Below are 18,847 nucleotides of genomic sequence, written 5' to 3'. Positions count from 1 at the left end.
TCCGACGACACGTCTGCTGTTCCTAGGGATGATTCTGGACACAGTCCAGAAAAAGGTGTTTCTCCCGGAGGAGAAAGCCAGGGAGTTATCCGAGCTAGTTAGGAACCTCCTAGAACCAGGCCAAGTGTCAGTGCATCAATGCACAAGAGTCCTGGGAAAAATGGTGGCTTCTTACGAAGCGATTCCATTCGGCAGATTTCACGCAAGAATTTTTCAGTGGGATCTGCTGGACGAATGGTCCGGATCGCATCTTCAGATGTATCAGCGGATAATCCTGTCTCCAAGGACAAGGGTGTCTCTTCTGTGGTGGCTGCAGAGTGCTCATCTACTAGAGGGCAGCAGATTCGGCATTCAGGACTGGGTCCTGGTGACCACGGATGCCAGCCTGAGAGGCTGGGGAGCAGTCGCACAGGGAAGAAATTTCCAAGGAGTGTGGTCAAGTCTGGAGACTTCTCTCCACATAAATATACTGGAGCTAAGGGCAATTTACAATGCTCTGAGCCTAGAAAGACCTCTGCTTCAAAGTCAACCGGTGCTGATCCAGTCGGACAACATCACGGCAGTCGCCCACGTAAACAGACAGGGCGGCACAAGAAGCAGGAGGGCAATGGCAGCAAGGATTCTTCGCTGGGCGAAAAATCATGTGATAACACTGTCAGCGGTGTTCATTCCGGGAGTGGACAACTGGGAAGCAGACTTCCTCAGCAGGCACGACCTCCACCCGGGAGAGTGGGGACTTCATCTGGAAGTCTTCCACATGATTGTGAACCGTTGGGAAAGACCAAAGGTGGACATGATGGCGTCCCGTCTGAACAAAAAACTGGACAGGTATTGCGCCAGGTCAAGAGACACCCTCAGGCAATAGCTGTGGACGCTCTGGTAACACCGTGGGTGTACCAGTCGGTGTATGTGTTCCCTCCTCTGCCTCTCATACCCAAGGTACTGAGAATTATAAGACGGAGAGGAGTAAGAACTATACTCGTGGCTCCGGATTGGCCAAGAAGGACTTGGTACCCGGAACTTCAAGAGATACTAAGAAGGGACTTGCTTCAGCAAGGATCATGTCTGTTCCAAGTCTTACCGCGGCTGCGTTTGACGGCATGGCGGTTGAACGCCGGATCCTAAGGGAAAAAGGCATTCCGGAAGAGGTCATCCCTACCCTGGTCAGAGCCAGGAAGGAGGTGACCGCACAACATTATCACCACATTTGGCGAAAATATGTTGCATGGTGTGAGGCCAGGAAGGCCCCACGGAGGAATTTCAACTCTGTCGATTCCTGCATTTCCTGCAAACAGGAGTGTCTATGGGCCTCAAATTGGGGTCCATTAAGGTTCAAATTTCGGCCCTGTCGATTTTCTTCCAGAAAGAATTGGCTTCAGTTCCTGAAGTCCAGAAGTTTGTCAAGGGAGTACTGCATATACAACCCCCTTTTGTGCCTCCAGTGGCACTGTGGGATCTCAACGTAGTTCTGGGATTCCTCAAATCACATTGGTTTAAACCGCTCAAATCTGTGGATTTGAAATATCTCACATGGAAAGTGACCATGCTGTTGGCCCTGGCCTCGGCCAGGCGAGTGTCAGAATTGGCGGCTTTGTCTCACAAAAGCCCATATCTGATTGTCCATTCGGACAGGGCAGAGCTGGGGACTCGTCCCCAGTTTCTCCCTAAGGTGGTGTCAGCGTTTCACCTGAACCAGCTTATTGTGGTACCTGCGGCTACTAGGGACTTGGAGGACTCCAAGTTGCTAGATGTTGTCAGGGCCCTGAAAATATATGTTTCCGGGACGGCTGGAGTCAGGAAAACTGACTTGCTGTTATCCTGTATGCACCCAACAAACTGGGTGCTCTTGCTTCTAAGCAGACGATTGCTAGTTGGATGTGTAGTACAATTCAGCTTGCACATTCTGTGGCAGGCCTGCCACAGCCAAAATATGTAAATGCCCATTCCACAAGGAAGGTGGGCTCATCTTGGGCGGCTGCCCGAGGGGTCTCGGCTTTACAACTTTGCCGAGCTGCTACTTGGTCAGGGGCAAACACGTTTTGCAAAATTCTACAAATTTGATACCCTGGCTGAGGAGGACCTGGAGTTCTCTCATTCGGTGCTGCAGAGTCATCCGCACTCTCCCGCCCGTTTGGGAGCTTTGGTATAATCCCCATGGTCCTTACGGAGTCCCCAGCATCCACTTAGGACGTCAGAGAAAATAAGAATTTACTTACCGATAATTCTATTTCTCGTAGTCCGTAGTGGATGCTGGGCGCCCATCCCAAGTGCGGATTGTCTGCAATACTTGTACATAGTTATTGTTAACTAAAACGGGTTATTATTGTTGTGAGCCATCTTTTCAGAGGCTCCGCTGTTGTCATGCTGTTAACTGGGTTCAGATCACAGGTTGTACAGTGTGATTGGTGTGGCTGGTATGAGTCTTACCCGGGATTCAAAATCCTTCCTTATTGTGTACGCTCGTCCGGGCACAGTATCCTAACTGAGGCTTGGAGGAGGGTCATAGGGGGAGGAGCCAGTGCACACCACCTGATCCTAAAGCTTTTACTTTTGTGCCCTGTCTCCTGCGGAGCCGCTATTCCCCATGGTCCTTACGGAGTCCCCAGCATCCACTACGGACTACGAGAAATAGAATTATCGGTAAGTAAATTCTTATTTTTTATGTCAACCATTTTCATGTCGACCTTTTGTCCCCGTCTACCTTTTGACACTGGCATTTTGTACTGTCTACCTTTTTCATGTCGACCTTTTGACACTGTCTACTTTAATGTCTGTCTAACACAGTGGTCCTCAATTACCCCCAACAGTTCGTGTTTTCCAGGTCACCTAGCAGTTGAACAGGTGTATTCATTACTCACTGACACATTATAAAAGACCCACAGGTGGATCAAAGTATTTCACTTGCAATCCTATGAGGAAACCTGGAAAACATGAACCGTTGGGGGTACTTGAGGACCGAGGTTGAGAACCACTGGTCTAACGTATGGGGCGGTATTCAATTCTTTTCACCCTCTTCCACACCCATTCTGTTTCTGCTGAGGGGCGTGGTATAATAGTTTCAGCTCGCTACCCAACCCGGCGAGGCCACCCAACCCGTTACGCAGCTAATTCTGATTACTATGGGCGCAATAATGGGGATCACTTTAGAAAGGAACTAAGGCGTGATATATCATTTGAATACCGCCTATGGTGTCTATCTATTGACTGTCTCTAACTAGACACTGTCTATCTATCACCCGGATACCATCCCCTGTGGCCACACACTACATAGCACGGTCTGGCTGCCACATTTTAGCCTGGGGGGCATGTACAAAGCAAAGGCCCATGAGTGAAAGCCCATACTTAAAGTAACCCCATTGGGAGTTCCTTGATTTAGACATGAAAGGTGCCATAGCATACACTTGCACCAGTTACCATGGCTTCACCTATGGATATAGATTTCATACAGGGTCTACATAAATAGACCCCTTTGTGTTTTTCTCTACCACTTACTATAAAATTAAAAACAAAAATATGTTTGGTTTTTACAGCATCCTAGGCAAACGCGGGGGGGGGGGGGGGGAGGGGGGTGTTCTGGTTGCCCAGAAACCCCCCTCCTCTTGGCAAGTGGCTCAAATTATAACAATAATAGCAATGGTATATAATGCGATTACTAGAGCGGACGCCACGGTATGCAGTTTAGGGGACAGAGCAGAGCTGCTGCACATGCCCAGTGTTAGCAGCTTCCTCTACCAAGTTTGCTGTGTGTGTGGATCTGAGCACTCAATCAGTGCACTGGACCAGAAAGTAGCTACCAGGAAGGAGAAACAGGAGCCTTACCGTGAGGTGGGAGAATGTGTATTTAGAAAGTGCAGTACTGGTTCTATTATGTTTGTGTATTTAATTATTATGGTATGTTTGACCTATTCCTGATCACTTATATATATTATTTCAATGTTTGATGCAGGCTACACTATAGACCATCTATAGTGTTAAATATATATTAGTACTGTAATCCAAACGGTATGCAGTGTATGAAAAGACAATGTTTAAAATAATGTTGAGGTTCGTTACTAGGTTCTTCTACCTCTCATCCAGACTCCCGCACTTGCTCCAATGTTCCGCAGAGTGGAAATTGTTGACTGCATTTGGAAACCCCCCTCTAGAAATCCCGCGTTTGCCACGGAGTATTCCTAAAAATGGCTTTCTGCTGCGAGGTACACTGGGCTCCACATAGAATGACATTGGGGTGTAGAGTAGGATCTTGATACGAGGCACCAACAGGCTCAAAGCTTTGACTGTTCCCAGAATGCCTAGTGCCGCCTCCTCTTTAACCCCGCCTCCGTGCACAGGAGCTCAGTTTTGTAGTTTGTGCCATGCAGTAAGCAGGCATTTAACAGGGGGGCTGCTGCAGCAGCCCTGAAAGAAGCTTTTAAAGTATTTTGAAGACTTCAAGGGCTGCAGCAGAGACACTGACTGTGTTAGATGTCAGTCAGACATCTCCTGCTGCAGCTCCATCACCTCCCCCAGCGGCGCTGTACACTCCCGCGCTCTGGTTGCTGGGTACCTACATCGGAGGCTCTGGTTTTCTTCATTGATAGTCACACACACAACCACTGCTCTCCCGGATCGCGTGGCCGCACTACAGGGAGGAAGTAAGGGGTCCCCTTAACAGGACCCGCTGTTAATCGCGATCCTGCACGGCTGGTGGGCCGCGCTTGCTGGCGTGCACACTGTAGTAGTACAAGGACACCACTAGACCATCAGGACATGGGCACAGGACGGTTTTCTCTTATAAAACCGTTTTACTGAGCCCCCAGTACCCGGTGGTGAAGTCCAGCAGGGGGGTAAGGCTTTGACCTGTAGCCCCTCCCCAGCCCAAGAGCGCCATTTAGAGTAAATGTTCCCACCCTGGAGCTGCATCTCTCCCCCTCTCCCCCTCTCCCCCTCTCCCCCTCTCTCCCTCTCTCCCCCTCCGTTTGGGCGCCAATATAGCAAGCAGAGCTGATCCTGGGACTGTTTGGGCAAATCCTCCTTTGTAAAGCCGCCTGCCTGTCAGCACTGTGCATTTTACAGGACACTAAAGTATTCTACATGTCTGCTGACAGTGTTTGTTAAGAAAAAATGCATTTAGTCAGGGATATTTAGTACAACTACCCTGTGATATACATCCAGTCTTTACTGTGCATTGTTATATCTATTCAGTGTATAGCTATACATAGTACTACTCTGTATTGCTAGTCCAGTGCAGTTTTATTGCATGTCATAATTTCTGCATTGTACAAAGTGTGTGTGTGTGTGTGTGTGTGTATATAGCTGCTGTGTGATCTCCATTTAGTGTCTCTCACTCAGATTGCTATCCCTATCGGTGGCAAACGCAGGATTTCTAGAGGGGGGGTTTCCTAATGGCAGTCCACAATCTCCCACTTTGCGAACATTGGAGTATTAATGTAAATATTGGTCTTTTTACTCTTTTTCTCTGACGTCCTAGTGGATGCTGGGGACTCCGAAAGGACCATGGGGAATAGCGGCTCCGCAGGAGACTGGGCACAAAAGTAAAAGCTTTAGGACTACCTGGTGTGCACTGGCTCCTCCCCCTATGACCCTCCTCCAAGCCTCAGTTAGATTTTTGTGCCCGAACGAGAAGGGTGCTCACTAGGTGGCTCTCCTGAGCTGCTTAGTAAAAAAGTTTAAGTATAGGTTTTTTATTTTCAGTGAATCCTGCTGGCAACAGGTTCACTGCACCGAGGGACTAAGGGGAGAAGAAGCGAACTCACCTGCGTGCAGAGTGGATTGGGCTTCTTAGGCTACTGGACATTAGCTCCAGAGGGACGATCACAGGCCCAGCCATGGATGGGTCCCAGAGCCGCGCCGCCGGCCCCCTTACAGAGCCAGAAGACTGAAGAGGTCCGGAAAATCGGTGGCAGAAGACAAGAACAAGAGAGGGGGGGCACTAATTTGGCAGATAAATCTATACAGCAGCTATATAAGGGAAAAACACTTATATAAGGTTATCCGTGTGTGTGTATATATATATATATATATATATATATAGCGCTCTGGTGTGTGCTGGCAAACTCTCCCTCTGTCTCCCCAAAGGGCTAGTGGGGTCCTGTCCTCTATCAGAGCATTCCCTGTGTGTGCGGTGTGTTGGTACGTTGTGTCGACATGTATGAGGAGGAAAATGGTATGGAGGCGGAGCAATTGCCTGTAATAGTGATGTCACCCCCTAGGGAGTCTACACCTGACTGGACGGTCTTATGGAAGGAATTACGTGATAGTGTCAGCACTTTACAAAAGACTGTTGACGACATGAGACAGCCGGCAAATCAGTTATTACCTGTACAGGCGTCTCAAACACCGTCAGGGGCTCTAAAGCGCCTGTTACCTCAGATGGTCGACACAGACCCAGACACGGACACGGACTCCAGTGTCGACGGTGGGGAAACAAACGTATTTTCCAGTAGGGCCACACGTTACATGATCACGGCAGTGAAGGAGGTTTTGAACATTTCTGATACTACAAGTACCATAAAAAAGGGTATTATGTGGGGTGTGAAAAAACTACCCGTAGTTTTTCCTGAATCAGATGAATTAAATGAGGTGTGTGATGAAGCGTGGGTTTCCCCCGATAAAAAACTGCTAATTTCTAAAAAATTATTGGCATTATACCCTTTCCCGCCAGAGGTTAGGGTGCGTTGGGAAACACCCCCTAGGGTAGATAAGGCGCACACACGCTTATCAAAACAAGTGGCGTTACCGTCTCCTGATACGGCCGCCCTCAAGGAACCAGCTGATAGGAAGCTGGAAAATATCCTAAAAAGTATATACACACACATACTGGTATTATACTGCGACCAGCAATCGCCTCAGCCTGGATGTGCAGTGCTGGGGTGGCTTGGTCGGATTCCCTGACTGAAAATATTGATACCCTGGACAGGGACAGTATATTATTGACTATAGAGCATTTAAAGGATGCATTTCTATATATGCGAGATGCACAGAGGGATATTTGCACTCTGGCATCAAGAGTAAGTGCGCTGTCCATTTCTGCCAGAAGAGGGTTATGGACGCGACAGTAGTCAGGTGATGCGGATTCCAAACGGCATATGGAAGTATTGCCGTATAAAGGGGAGGAGTTATTTGGGGTCTGTCTATTGGACCTGGTGGCCACGGCAACGGCTGGGAAATCCACCTTTTTACCCCAGGTCACCTCTCAGCAGAAAAAGACACCGTCTTTTCAGGCTCAGTCCTTTCGTCCCCATAAGGGCAAGTGGGCAAAAGGCCACTCATATCTGCCCCGGGGCAGAGGAAGGGGAAAAAGACTGCAGCAGACAGCCAGTTCCCAGGAACAAAAGCCCTCTCCCGCCTCCGCAAAGTCCTCAGCATGACGCTGGGGCTTTACAAGCGGACTCAGGCACGGTGGGGGCCCGTCTCAAGAATTTCAGCGCGCAGTGGGCTCACTCGCAAGTGGACCCCTGGATCCTGCAGGTAGTATCTCAGGGGTACAAATTGGAATTTGAGACGTCTCCCCCTCGCCGGTTCCTGAAGTCTGCTTTACCAACGTCTCCCTCCGACAGGGAGGCGGTATTGGAAGCCATTCACAAGCTGTATTCCCAGCAGGTGATAATCAAGGTACCCCTCCTACAACAGGGAAAGGGGTATTATTCCACGCTGTTTGTGGTACCGAAGCCGGACGGCTCGGTGAGACCTATTTTAAATCTGAAATCCTTGAACACTTACATACAAAGGTTCAAATTCAAGATGGAGTCACTCAGAGCAGTGATGGCGAACCTGGAAGAAGGGGACTATATATGGTGTCTCTGGACATCAAGGATGCTTACCTCCATGTCCCAATTTGCCCTTCTCACCAAGGGTACCTCAGGTTTGTGGTACAGAACTGTCACTATCAGTTTCAGACGCTGCCGTTTGGATTGTCCACGGCACCCGGGTCTTTACCAAGGTAATGGCCGAAATGATTCTTCTTCGAAGAAAAGGCGTCTTAATTATCCCTTACTTGGACGATCTCCTGATAAGGGCAAGGTCCAGAGAACAGTTAGAGGTCGGAGTAGCACTATCTCAAGTAGTACTACGACAGCACGGGTGGATTCTAAATATTCCAAAATCGCAGCTGATTCCGACGACACGTCTGCTGTTCCTAGGGATGATTCTGGACACAGTCCAGAAAAAGGTGTTTCTCACGGAGGAGAAAGCCAGGGAGTTATCCGACCTAGTCAGGGACCTCCTAAAACCAGGCCAAGTGTCAGTGCATCAATGCACAAGGGTCCTGGGAAAAATGGTGGCTTCTTACGAAGCGATTCCATTCGGCAGATTCCACGCAAGAACTTTTCAGTGGGATCTGCTGGACAAATGGTCCGGATCGCATCTTCAAATGCATCAGCAGATAACCCTGTCTCCAAGGACAAGGGTGTCTCTCCTGTGGTGGTTACAGAGTGCTCATCTTCTAGAGGGCCGCAGATTCGGCATTCAGGACTGGGTCCTGGTGACCACGGATGCCAGCCTGAGAGGCTGGGGAGCAGTCACACAGGGAAAAAATTTCCAGGGCTTGTGGTCAAGCATGGAAACGTCACTTCACATAAATATCCTGGAACTAAGGGCCATTTAAAATGCCTTAAGTCAGGCAAGGCCTCTGCTTCAGGGTCAGCCGGTGTTGATCCAGTCGGACAACATCACGGCAGTCGCCCACGTAAACAGACAGGGCGGCACAAGAAGCAGGAGGGCAATGACGGAAGTTGCAAGGATTCTTCGCTGGGCGGAAAATCATGTGATAGCACTGTCAGCAGTTTTCATTCCGGGAGTGGACAACTGGGAAGCAGACTTCCTCAGCAGACACGACCTCCACCCGGGAGAGTGGGGACTTCACCCAGAAGTCTTCCACATGATTGTGAACCGTTGGGAAAAACCAAAGGTGGACATGATGGCGTCCCGCCTCAACAAAAAACTGGACAGATATTGCGCCAGGTCAAGGGACCCTCAGGCAATAGCTGTGGACGCTCTGGTAACACCGTAGGTGTACCAGTCAGTGTATGTGTTCCCTCCTCTGCCTCTCATACCCAAGGTACTGAGAATCATAAGAAGGAGAGGAGTAAGGACTATACTCGTGGCTCCAGATTGGCCAAGAAGGACTTGGTACCCGGAACTTCAAGAGATGCTCACGGAAGACCCGTGGCCTCTACCTCTAAGAAAGGACCTGCTCCAGCAGGGACCCTGTCTGTTCCAAGACTTACCGCGGCTGCGTTTGACGGCATGGCGGTTGAACGCCGGATCCTGAAGGAAAAAGGCATTCCGGATGAAGTCATCCCTACCCTGATCAAAGCCAGGAAGGATGTAACTGTGCAACATTATCACCGTATTTGGCGTAAATATGTTGCGTGGTGTGAGGCCAGGAAGGCCCCTACAGAGGAATTTCAACTGGGTCGTTTCCTGCATTTCCTGCAAACAGGACTGTCTATGGGCCTAAAATTAGGGTCCATTAAGGTTCAAATTTCGGCCCTGTCGATATTCTTCCAAAAAGAACTAGCTTCAGTTCCTGAAGTTCAGACGTTTGTCAAGGGGGTACTGCATATACAGCCTCCTTTTGTGCCTCCAGTGGCACCTTGGGATCTCAATGTAGTTTTGGGTTTCCTAAAATCACATTGGTTTGAACCACTCACCACTGTGGACTTAAAATATCTTACATGGAAAGTGGTAATGCTGTTAGCCCTGGCTTCAGCCAGGCGTGTCTCAGAATTGGCGGCTTTATCCTATAAAAGCCCTTACCTAATTTTTCATACGGACAGGGCAGAATTGAGGACTCGTCCCCAATTTCTCCCTAAGGTGGTTTCAGCGTTTTACTTAAACCAGCCTATTGTGGTACCTGCGGCTACTAGGGACTTGGAGGATTCCAAGTTGCTGGACGTAGTCAGGGCCCTGAAAATATGTTTCCAGGACGGCTGGAGTCAGAAAATCTGACTCGCTGTTTATCCTGTATGCACCCAACAAGCTGGGTGCTCCTGCTTCTAAGCAGACTATTGCTCGTTGGATTTGTAGTACAATTCAGCTTGCACATTCTGTGGCAGGCCTGCCACAGCCAAAATCTGTAAAAGCCCATTCCACACGAAAAGTGGGCTCATCTTGGGCGGCTGCCCGAGGGGTCTCGGCTTTACAACTTTGCCGAGCAGCTACTTGGTCAGGGGCAAACACGTTTGCTAAATTCTACAAATTTGATACCCTGGCTGAGGAGGACCTGGAGTTCTCTCATTCGGTGCTGCAGAGTCATCCGCACTCTCCCGCCCGTTTGGGAGCTTTGGTATAATCCCCATGGTCCTTTCGGAGTCCCCAGCATCCACTAGGACGTCAGAGAAAATAAGAATTTACTTACCGATCATTCTATTTCTCATAGTTCGTAGTGGATGCTGGGCGCCCATCCCAAGTGCGGATTGTCTGCAATACTTGTACATAGTTATTGTTACAAAAATCGGGTTATTATTGTTGTGAGCCATCTTTTCAGAGGCTCCTCTGTTATCATGCTGTTAACTGGGTTCAGATCACAAGTTGTACGGTGTGATTGGTGTGGCTGGTATGAGTCTTACCCGGGATTCAAAATCCTTCCTTATTGTGTACGCTCGTCCGGGCACAGTATCCTAACTGAGGCTTGGAGGAGGGTCATAGGGGGAGGAGCCAGTGCACACCAGGTAGTCCTAAAGCTCTTACTTTTGTGCCCAGTCTCCTGCGGAGCCGCTATTCCCCATGGTCCTTTCGGAGTCCCCAGCATCCACTACGGACTATGAGAAATAGAATTATCGGTAAGTAAATTCTTATTTTATACACTGTCTACTGTATGGAATACCCTATTAATATTTAACACTATAGATGGTCTTTAGTATAGGCTGTATCAATAAAGTGGTCAGGAAAAGGTAAAACATACCATAATAAATGCACAAACATAATTAACCCAATACTACACTTTCCAAGCACACGTTCTCCAGCCTCCTGTTAAGGCTTCTGTCTCTTCTTCCTGGTCGCTGCTCTCTGGTCCAGTGCACTGATTGAGGGCTCAGATCCACACCCATAGCAAACTTGGTAGAAGAAGCTGCTCCCACTGGGCATGTGCAGAACCTCTGCTTTGTTCCTTACACTGCATGATGTGGCGGCAACTCTAATCGTATTACTGTATATACCATTGCTATTGTTGTCATAATGTGAGACACTTGTCAAGAGAAGGGGGGTTTCTGGGTTATTCTATAACCTGAGGGGGCTAAGTGTGTCAGGTTTATCATAATATATATAATAATATATCATAATATGGCCTTGGAGCCTGGGGACTATATGGTCTCACTGGACATACAGGATGCTTACCTGCATATTCCCATTGCAGTGTCGCATCAGCAGTACCTGAGGTTTGCGGTTTGCAACCTCCATTGCCAGTTTCGGGTGTTACCTTTTGGTTTGACCTAGTGATGAGCGGGTTCGGTTCCTCGGAAACCGAACCCCCCCCCGAACTTCACCCATTTTACACTAATCCGAGGCATACTTTGATTCTCCCGTACGGCTCGGTTAACCCGAGCGCGCCCGAACGTCATCATCCCGCTGTCGGATTCTCGCGAGATTCGGATTCTATATAAGGAGCCGCGCGTCGCCGCCATTTTCACTCGTGCATTGGAAATGTTAGGGAGAGGACGTGGCTGGCATCCTCTCCGTTTATTAATGTTGCTGCAAATATTTGTGCTTTTTGCTTAATTGTGGGGACTGGGGAGCAGCTGTATTATATAGGAGGAGTACAGTGCAGAGTTTTGCTGACAGTGACCACCAGTATACGTTGTCTGCCTGAAAAACACTCCATATCTGTGCTCAGTGTGCTGCTTTATTGTGGGGACTGGGGACCACCAGTATAATATATAGGAGGAGTACAGTGCAGAGTTTTTCTGATCAGTGACCACCAGTTTTATCCGTTCTGTCTGAGAAACGCTCCATATCTGTGCTCGGTGTGCTGCATATATCTGTGCTCACACTGCTTTATTGTGGGGACTGGGGACCAGCAGTATTATATAGGAGGAGTACAGTGCAGAGTTTTGCTGACAGTGACCACCAGTATATATAGCAGTACGGTACGGAAGGCCACTGCTCTACCTACCTCTGTGTCGTCGAGTATACTATCCATCCAGATTCTATACCTGTGGCGCATTTTAGTTTTGCGGTTTGCTGACAGTGACCACCAGTATATTTAGCAGTACGGTACGGAAGGCCACTGCTCTACCTACCTCTGTGTCGTCAAGTATACTATCCATCCAGATTCTATACCTGTGGTGCATTTTAGTTGTGCGCAGTATATATAGTAGTAGGCCATTGCTATTGATACTGGCATATAATTCCACACATTAAAAAATGGAGAACAAAAATGTGGAGGTTAAAATAGGGAAAGATCAAGATCCACTTCCACCTCGTGCTGAAGCTGCTGCCACTAGTCATGGCCGAGATGATGAAATGCCATCAACGTCGTCTGCCAAGGCCAATGCCCAATGTCATAGTAGAGAGCATGTAAAATCCAAAAAACAAAAGTTCCGTAAAATGACCCAAAAATCAAAATTGAAAGCGTCTGATGAGAAGCGTAAACTTGCCAATATGCCATTTACGACACGGAGTGGCAAGGCACGGCTGAGGCCCTGGCCTATGTTCATGGCTAGTGGTTCAGATTCACATGAGGATGGAAGCACTCATCCTCTCGTTAGAAAACTGCAGTGCCACTCCTAGATGAGCCAGGTGTTTGTGTCGGCCACTTGGGTCGCTTAGCTTAGCCACACAGCTACCTCATTGCACCACCTCTTCTTTTTTTTTTTTCTTTTTTTTCTTTGCATCATGTGCTGTTTGGGGACTATTTTTTAAATCTGCCATCCTGTCTGACACTGCAGTGCCACTCCTAGATGGGCCAGGTGTTTGTGTCTGCCACTTGTGTCGCTTAGCTTAGCCATCCAGCGACCTCGGTGCAAATTTTAGTACTAAAAATAATATTGTAAGGTGTTTAGAATAGACTGAAAATGAGTGTAAATTATGGTTATTGAGGTTAATAATACTATGGGATCAAAATGACCCCCAAATTCTATGATTTAAGCTGTTTTTGAGGTTTTTTTTGTAAAAAACACACCCGAATCCGACAAAAAAATTTCAGGGAGGTTTTGGCAAAACGCGTCCGAATCCAAAACACGGCCGCGGAACCGAATCCAAAACCAAAACAAATTTCCGGTGCACATCTCTACCATGGCTCCGCGAGTCTTCAGCAAGGTTATGGCGGTAATGACAGCTGTACTCCGCTGTCAAGGGGTCAGGATCTTACCGTAATTGGACGACTTGTTGATCCTGGCAAATTCCCCAGAGATTCTCCTACGTCATCTAGATTTGACTATCCGATTCCTTCAAGCCCACGGGTGGCTCATCAAGTGGAAGAAATCCTCCCTGGTCCCTGCTCAGAACGTGGTGCACCTGGGAGCGTTGTTGGACACTCTCCTGAGACGAGAACAACCGTTGGTTGTGAAAGTTCTGAAGCTTCAGGACAGGATTCGATGCTTCCTATCTCGTCCGCAAGTGTCGATACATTCGGCAATGCAAGTGCTAGGTCTCATGGTGTCTGCTTTTGACATGGTGGAGTACGCTCAATTCCATTCCCGCCCTCTCCAGAGGCTGATTATTGCCAAGTGGGATGGCCTGCCTCACCGGATCAGGTCTCGTATGATCTCATTATCTCTGGAGGTCCGTCTGTCACTAAGCTGGTGGCTTCAGGACCAACGATTGAGCGGGGGTCGTCCCTTCTGGATCTCCAACTAGGTCCTTCTGATGACGGACGCCAGTCTGAGGGGTTGGGGCACAGTGTTGGAGCAACACTCCCTTCAGGGTCGGTCTACCAAGGAGGAGTCTCTCCTCCCGATAAACATTCTGGAATTGCGGGCGGTTTCAACTCATTGGACTTGGCCCAGCATTTGATACAGAACAGACCTGTTCAAGTACATTCGGACAACGCCACCAAGGCGGCACTCGAAGCCGCATGGCAATGAGGGAAGTATCACTGATTCTTCAGTGGGCAGAACACCATTTGCAAGCCATATCGGCAGTGTTCATTCCGGGGGTCCTAAACTGGGAAGCGGACTTTCTCAGTCAGGATGTACACGCCGGAGAGTGGAGCCTCCATCCAGAAGTGTTTCAACTCCTCGTGGACAAGTGGGGTCTTCCAGATGTGGAACTGATGGCATCTCGACACAATCACAAGGTTCCGGTCTTCGGAGCAAGAACAAGGGATCCTCAAGCAGCGTTCGTGGACGCACTGGCAATTCCATGGAACTTTCAGCTGCCATACGTGTTCCCTCCGGTGTCACTCCTGCCCAGAGTTATAAGGAAGTTCAAGCAAGAAGGAGGAATTCTACTTCTGATCGCTCCAGTGTGGCCCAGACAGCATTGGTTCTCAGACCTTCAGGGTCTCTCGATAGCGCGTCCCCTTCTACTTCCGCAGTGCCCAGATCTCCTCGTTCAGGGCCCTGTGTATATCAGGATTTAGCCTGATTGGCTTTGACGGCGTGGCTCTTGAATCTTCCATCTTAAGGGCCAAAGGATTTTCTGAGGCGGTCATTTAAACCATGTTGTAAGCCCGGAAACCGGCTTCTGCTCGGATTTACCATAGGGTCTGGAATTCTTACTTTGCTTGGTGCGCATCTAACAATCATGATGCTCACAAGTTTAGTACGGCCAAACTTTTGGCCTTTCTACAACAAGGCCTGGACTTGGGCCTTTGTCTGGCCTCCATCAAGGTTCATATTTGTGCCTTGTCAGTTTGGTTTCAGAGAAAAATTGCGACCTTATCTGATGTGCATACATTCACTCGGGGTGTGTTGCGGATTCAACCTCCTTATGTCCCGCTGGTGGCTCCTTGAGACTTGTCGTGGTTTTGGAGGCGTTGCAAGGGGTCCGTCGAGCCTCTTGAATCTGCAGACCTTAAGTGGCTTTGTCTTAAGGTGTTTTCTGCTGGCTATTGCCTCTGCTAGACGGGTGTCGGATTTGGGTGCCTTGTCTTGTAGGTCACCATATCTGATTTTTCACCATGATCGAGCGGTTCTTTGAACACGCCCTGGATATTTACCAAAGGTGGTGTCATCTTTCCACCTTAATCAGGAGATCGTGGTTCCGGCCTTTGCCTCTCCTGATTTGTCTGCCAAAGAACAGTCTTTGGATGTGGTACGGGCTCTCCGTATCTACGTGAAGAGAACTGCCTCCATCAGGAAGTCAGATTCTCTCTCTTTCTTTCTTTTTTTTTTTTGTTTTTTTTTTGTTTTGTGCTGTTTGGTTTTCACAAACGTGGCTGGCCTGCTCACATGCAGACCCTGGCCAGATGGATTAAAATGGTGATTGCACATGCTTATGTACAGGCTGGCCTTCCAGCTCCTGCAACCATAAGGCCCATTCTACTCGGTCGGTTGGACCTTCTTGGGCGGCCCGCCATGGTGCGACCCTTGAACAATTGTGCAAGGCGGCTACGTGGTCCTCAATGAACACGTTCATAAGGTTCTATGCCTTTGATACTTCCGCCTTCCCAGGATGCTTCCTTTGGACACCGGGTTCTTGTGCCTGCTGCAGTGTGTCCCCTCCCATAAGGAACTGCTTTAGGACATCCCCAATGTCATTCCCTGTGGAGCCCAGTGTACCCCACAGCAGAAAACGAGATTTATGGTAAGATCTTACCGTTGTTAAATCTTTCTGTGAGGTACATTGGGCTCCCACCCTGACGCACTTAGCTTCTTTGGATTGATATGGCATTAGCCGCTGACACGTCTCCTGTCGTGAGTGTGTGGAGTTTGTGGCTACTAACAGTTGTCATCTCTTTTACCTGCTACTGCATTGGACTCTTGAACAAAAACTGAGCTCCTGCGCACGGAGGCGGGGTTATAGAGGAGACGGCGCTAGGCATTCTGGGAACAGTCAAAGCTTTGAGCCTGTTGGTGCCTCGATCAAGATCCTTCTCTACACCTCAATGTCATTCCCTGTGGAGCCCAGTGTACCTCGCAGAAAGAGATTTAACAACGGTAAATTCTTACCATAAATCTCATTTTTTATTTTAAATTGGACTTCAATATCCAGAATAATTTACAATAAAGGATACATTATCTTATGTTTACAATCAAAGTATTTCTAACCTCAATGCTCTGTTATTTAAATGAAATATTATATTTAGCTATCATAAATTTATATCTTTGTGCTATATGTACCCAACTGTTCATTATCTCACTAATTGGTTTTTGGTATTCCGTTGTATTGTAAAGGCGAGGAGTGTTTTCCAGACATAACTGCTATTTTATCTGCTACTCTTGGGGGGTTATTCAGGTTTGTTAGCAAACCAAAAAAGTTAGCCATTGTGTAAAACCATGTTGCACTGCAGGTGGGACATATGTAATATGTGCAGAGAGATTTTAGATTTGGTGGTTTATATTGTTTCTGTGCATAATAAATACTGTCTGCTTAATTTCTAAATGGCAATTTAGATTTCAGTTTGAACACACCCCACCCTAATCTCTCTGCACATGTTACATCTGCCCCACCTGCAGTGCAACATGGTTTTGCCCAATTGCTAACTTTTTTAACAAACCTGAATAAGGCCTTTTGTGCAAATACTGGAGACGTGTTGAGTCTGTGTATATTACTGTGTGTGCTAATGTACTTTTCTCTCATTTTTGCAGTCATCGAGCTAAACCAGTCAATGTGGCAGAACCTATAGATCTTATCAACTGCCAGCTACTGAAAGGAATAGGTATGTCTGCGAATTCTTATCCATTTCACAGTATATTTGACTGCAAAAAGGACTAAATTAAAAAATAAAGAATAAGTGTTGATATTTAAAATATAACTAGACAGATATTTCTGCAGCGGGGTACACTGGGAATACATCGGGGGAGTAGAGTTGGATCTTGATCCAAGACACCAACAGGCTAAAGCTTTGACTGTTCCCAGGATTCACTGCACCGCCTCCTCTATAACCCCGCCTCCGGGCACTGGAGCTCAGTTTGTAAGTTGGTGCCTGCATAGCAGGTCACTTAACAGGGGGGCTGCACTAGGCAGCCCTGAAAAGAGCTTTGTTAGAAGACTTCAAGGGCCGAAGCACTTTGAATGTCATTCTGACATATTGTACTGTGCTGCGGCTCCATCACCTCTCACAGCAGCACTGCATACTACCGCGGGCGGTTCCTGGGTTGCAGCGGAGGCGCACTGGTCCTCTGCCACACCACCACTGACGCTCTCCAGGATCACGTGGCTGCACATCAGAGAGGAGGTAAGAGGGTCCCCCAGGTTGGACCCACCGGTAAATTGCTGTCCGTTCGCGGTCCCAGGAGATGGACAGCGCCACTGGCATGGACACTGTACTGCACAGGGACCCCACTATATCCACCAGGGCAGGGAGCACAGGTCGGATTTACTAAAATCAGTTTTACATAGGCTCCACAGTACTCGGTGGTGAGGTCCAGCATAGGGGATAAGGCGCTGACCTGTAGCCCCTCCCCCATCTCCGGGCGCCATTTACTGTTGGTGTTCCCACCCTGGAGCTGCATTTCACTCTCCCTCACTCCCTGACTGAGATTTTGGCGCCATCTTTACACAAGTAGCTGGGCTGATCTCTGGGACTGAAGGGCTCAGTCTCATCTGTAAATCCGCCTGTCTCATCAGCGCTGTGCATTTACAGGCACTTAAGTATTCTACATGTCATTTTAGACAGTGTTAGTTAAGAACAAGTGTACTTTTACCTGAATATTTAGTACAAGTATTCTGTGATATACATCCAGTATCTTCTGTGCATTGTTATATCTATATATTTATATATACATATTTTATATGTAGTTTTACTAGTCCAGTGCAGTTTTATTTGTGAATGCCAAATTGCTTCCTCACAAATATTTCACAGTCCGCTCTAATATATACTCCCACACATTATCTGAGTTCCAAAGCTCATTGATGTATATATTTGTTATTAAAAGGATATGGATTCAATATATTACAATGTACAGTATACCTATAGTTACATGGTTACACTCACACAGTAAGCAGTTAAAACATAGTTACATACAGTTACAGGCCAGCGATACAATTACCATATCTTTCTCATATAAATCTCTCTCTCTCTCTCTCTCTCTCTCTCTCTCTCTCTCTCTCTCTCTCTCTCTCTCTCTCTCTCTCTCTCTCTCTCTCTCTCTCTCTCTCTCTCTCTCTCTCTCTCTCTCTCTCTCTCTCTCTCTCTCTCTCTCTCATTTATATACACACACACACACACACACACACACACGAACTCGATCATCGTCTGGGACCAATCAGCAACTGAGCTGTGTGATCAGCAATGTGTTATCTAGTTTGGGGGAGGGGACTCTCATTCATGAGTCACTGGTTTGTTCGTGTGCTGATCAGGTTCAGCCTTGGGGACGTCTGAGGGGCTGGCCTGAGCTTTCTGTCCACTACCTGTTTGGAATATCTATTGTTCTAATAAAAGTGAATTTACCTTTTATACATTTAATCATAACTATTTGTTGCAATGTCCTATAACTTAATAACAAGTATCAAATTAATCTACACATTAATCTGGATGCTTTAATAGTAAATATGACATGTCTATCTTGCTTCGTTCAAATAATACACATACATGACCTTACTTCATTATATAATTTTAAATCATTATGATGTCTGGCGCTTGATTATTATTATAATTATGTACTGTATGAAATAAGTGTCGAATCCATCTCTGTGGCATGTCCGTGTAAATGCGTGTGTTACCATATATTTTGCTGTGCTCGCTGCGCGTATTTGCAAGTATAGCGACTCATATGTGTGTAGTTTGTATGTTCTTTTTATG

At 47.6% G+C, this 18,847-nt stretch overlaps 1 pseudogene; it reads left to right on the top strand.

Annotated features, from left to right (window-relative positions):
* Positions 1–18,847, top strand: part of LOC134927235 (serum paraoxonase/arylesterase 2-like) — a 135,074-nt pseudogene that overhangs the window by 13,862 nt on the left and 102,365 nt on the right.

Source organism: Pseudophryne corroboree, chromosome 5 (assembly GCF_028390025.1).
Source record: "Pseudophryne corroboree isolate aPseCor3 chromosome 5, aPseCor3.hap2, whole genome shotgun sequence".
Lineage (NCBI taxonomy): Eukaryota > Metazoa > Chordata > Amphibia > Anura > Myobatrachidae > Pseudophryne > Pseudophryne corroboree.
The sequence above is the reverse complement of the archived record's forward strand: the minus strand, read 5'-3'. Positions and strand labels throughout refer to the sequence as shown.